This window comes from Belonocnema kinseyi, chromosome 9 (genome assembly GCF_010883055.1).
Source record: "Belonocnema kinseyi isolate 2016_QV_RU_SX_M_011 chromosome 9, B_treatae_v1, whole genome shotgun sequence".
NCBI lineage: Eukaryota > Metazoa > Arthropoda > Insecta > Hymenoptera > Cynipidae > Belonocnema > Belonocnema kinseyi.
Window position 1 is genome coordinate 82,158,562 of NC_046665.1, and position 3,947 is coordinate 82,162,508.

At 31.3% G+C, this 3,947-nt stretch overlaps 1 protein-coding gene across 1 annotated transcript in view; it reads right to left on the bottom strand.

The window, feature by feature from the left end:
* Window positions 1-3,947, bottom strand: part of LOC117180832 (pikachurin) — a 421,131-nt gene that overhangs the window by 403,768 nt on the left and 13,416 nt on the right. The gene's annotated exons all lie outside the window — the stretch shown is intronic.

The window sequence follows — 3,947 nt, forward strand, 5'->3', positions numbered from 1 at the left end:
CATGAAAAAGCTATCGGCAAGATGGGTGCCGCGTTTGCTCTCAGCTGAGAATAAACGCAATAGAGTGGTCGCCTCTGAGGCTCTTTTGGCGCGCATAAGTCAAACGATAGACGTGGCATGCTACCGGTCGCCATGGCGGACGGTGGCGAAACTACTAATTCGTTAGCCAAAAATCTACCGATTTGTTAGTCAAAAATGAAACGCTTTCGGAGAGACGCTCATGTCCGTGAGGCAAATATTTATTTCCAAGAAAACACTTTACATCTGCTTTTAATAGTTTTTTAAAATGCATGATGATATTTATTTTTAATACGTAGGGCTTATTGCAGCGAACAAAAAAAATATTAATTGAATAACAAAAGTGAAAACTAGAGACAGTTTTTTCAAACCCAAAGTCCCCCATTTTCCCTAAAATTGAACTGGTGAACCACTGTAATCCCTTGTTGCAATATAAAAAACTGAAGCGAGTTTCTCATATATATTTATTATAAACTCACTATTTCTCGGTTTCAATCGAAAAGTTCGGGGTACTTCTCGTGAATTTCCGTCATAGCCAGTCTCTTCTTTGAAATCTACTCTCTCTCTCTCTCTCTCTCTCTCTCTCTGATTCTTGAAAGTCTGTTTGAGTAACAAAATAATCTTTTTTTCTGCGTTAACGACTTGACAGTGGTTATGTTGAAAAATTTACTAATGAATTGGTAATTTTCAGAAATGACCAGTAAAAATTAGTCATTTTTTGACTAATTCAATTGGCAATGTACAAATAGTGGCCCGTTAATTAATTCATTAGCCAAACCCTTGGAAGTAACTGATTTTTTATTCAAAATTGATTATACTGATTGAATTAGTTAAATTCTAACTAAATCAGATTTAGTGAGTATAATAACAAGTTTAATTTCATTAATTTTGAAGAAAATACTTATTTCAAATTTTAAGAAATTTAAATTAGACTAAAATCCAAATTAAAAATCCCATTTAACGTCCAATAATCAAATTGATGCAAAATCCTGTTAAATAAAACAAGAATCCAACTACCAAATTTAAACCACAACGAATAAACGAAAACCAAAAAAACCCTATTGTAATCTGAAAAGAAAACCCAAAAAAAAAACAAAAAAATAAAATTTTCGGAAAAAAATAAGAAAGAGGAAAGAAAAATGAGAAGGCAGCCAACCACATCCCCTTCTTTCTCTTTTTCCTTCTTTCGTCTTTTTTACTTTTATAACCATCAAATTACAATAAAATAAAAATAAATAAATAAATAAAATTGCATTACCAACGTTTCGGTACTCGTACAGTACCCTTATCAAGGCAAGAAAAATTTAAGTGGTAGAAATTGATAGTACCCACGAACCGGTGCTCTCTCTTTGATAACTGAGAATCGAATGAGGGTCAGTAGGCCAATCTGTTATAAATACAATATAAATATCCGTCACAATTACATCAGAAATAGAGAAAGTAAAAGGGAAACAGAATTCATGAAACAGCCACATTAAATGTAATTAATCATATTAGTATAACTTCTGTTCAGCTTATCCAAATTAGTTTTTAAATTAATAGATAACTTTTTTTGCTTTTTAATATAAAGCATTTCTATGAATTCCCTCTTTCTCTCATTACTTTCACTATGCAAAATTTGAACATTATCCCAGTCAAACTCATGGTCAAAATCAACAAATGCCTTTGCATGTCTGGCAAGAACACTCTTTTTATCAAAATGAATCATCGTGAAAGCATAAAATCTATTATCAAGAACACTCTTATAACAGCGTCCTAAACGAACATAACTTTTGTGTTCCTCTATCCTAGTATTAAGAAGTCTGCCAGTCTGTCCAACGTAATTTATCTTACAGATCCTGCAAGTGATCTTATAGACGACACCACCCCTTTCAAAATTATCTAAAGGATCTTTGCAAAAATTTATCACCCAATTCATTTTAAATGGAATGCGGAAAATAGTATGAATTTAAAATTTTTTTAACATAAGTTCAATAGTTTTAGAAATTTGACCAAAAAATCGAAGAACAAAAGTATTAAACGAACTATATTCCTTTAACTCTTTCTTATTATCTACAAGCAAATTATTAATCTATTTGTTTTTGATTTGTTGAACTCTAATTGCAATATGTTTCTCAATTAACTTTTTTGGATAATGATTCAGAAATAGGATATTCCTAACAATATTCAAATTTCTTGTGTGAAATGAATAATGGGGCAAACCTAAAGCTCTGTCAACTAAGATTTTAATTACTGCAATTTTGTTTTGAAGGGGATGAGCAGAAGGGAAATTTAAAATTCTACCTGAATATGTAATTTTTCTGTACTAATTGGTAATAATATTACGATCCCAACCCGTAATTACTTCTATGTTCAAAAAACTGATTTTATAATCATGTTCAATTTCATGAGTGAATTGAAGTTTTGGATGAAAACTGTCAAAAGTATCAATGACAATAGTATTTTTGGTTTTTGTTTATTCGTTGTGGTCCAAATTTTGTCGTTGGATTCTTGTTTTATTTAACGGGATTTTGTATCAATACTTATCTCAATTCGAAATAAAAAATACGAGAACTGAATCTAAAATTATTTATGGGCTATAGAACTATACAATTTAAATAATCATTTATTTGTCGTCGATATGTAAATTTTTACTTAATTCTCCTACTGTTTGTTTCGTAATTATTTAAACTAAAATAACAGAACCTCGATTTGAGCTTCCCGTCAACAAAACAAGCAAATTTATATTTATAACTCGAGCATTAAACCTTTTTTGGCAATAAATAATGCTTTGAAAAATATAGTAAACATTCTAGACATTCATGCGTTAGAAAGAGAAATTAGATCAACTAGATTAGAGGACATTGGAATCCCAACCCTGGTCATTTGCATCATGCTCATAACTAGAAACCTAGCTTCACAAAGTGCAAGCCTATACCTTTAACTTTTCTAAGACCATGGCATGCTTGACATTACCTGTCAAAATTTTAAAACAGTAACATCTGACTTTTCGTACCCAACCTAGTCGGTATTTCGTACCCTAAATATTCGGTATGTCGTACCCCAAGTTCGAGAGATATCTGAATCCCTAACGAGGCACAGTAAATACTGTTATAATTTTACCTGAAATAAAATATACCGCAAGTTTCTACTGTGTGTGCGCTATCTCCCCCCTGCCTCCCTCAATCTCTCTGCACTCTCTTACTATGCGATCTTCACGAAACTCATGATGATTCCCCACGCAAAATTTCAAAGTTAATCTATCAAAGTTTTACTTAGCGAACATTTGTATATTCAGACCCCTATGCTGAAAGCTTTTTGTTTACTCCAATTTGATGAGAAAAATAAGACAAAAAATCCTTTTTTAATGTAAGCCTATGCCTAAGAAACACTACCTTGATAATGCTTTCCGACCTCTTCTTGGACTGATTTTTTATTATTTTATAATGTTTAGAGTGCTAAGCATTTCTGAAAGACGGTTTTTCAATATTTGAAAACTTACAAAAATTAAAAAATATTGTACATTTTTTAAACTCCGTACTTATTGGTCCGACCTAAAATGTCTATATAAGACATATAAAATTACGCAGAAAAGATTTCTTTAAAACATTTTTTTTAAGTTAAATAAATCGCATATTTTCAATTGTTTATTAAATAAACAATTTTTAATTTTAGTTTTTTTGGCTAGAAGAACGTCGTCGATTCTCAAATTTGTTAATTATTGATAATATTTCGAGGTTTCATAGGTTCTGTAATATTTCCACTTTTATAAAGAATTGGGTGAGTGAAGCCGCAAAAATGTCAATTCTCTTATGAAACATGCCGCAAAAGTGGCAATTTGCAGGAGAGAGCTGCCGCAGATGTCAACAAGCTGCGGTCGTAGGTGTGACAAGCCGCAAATGCGAGGATTTAATTTCATCCTTATATTTTTTATTATTATTATTATTATT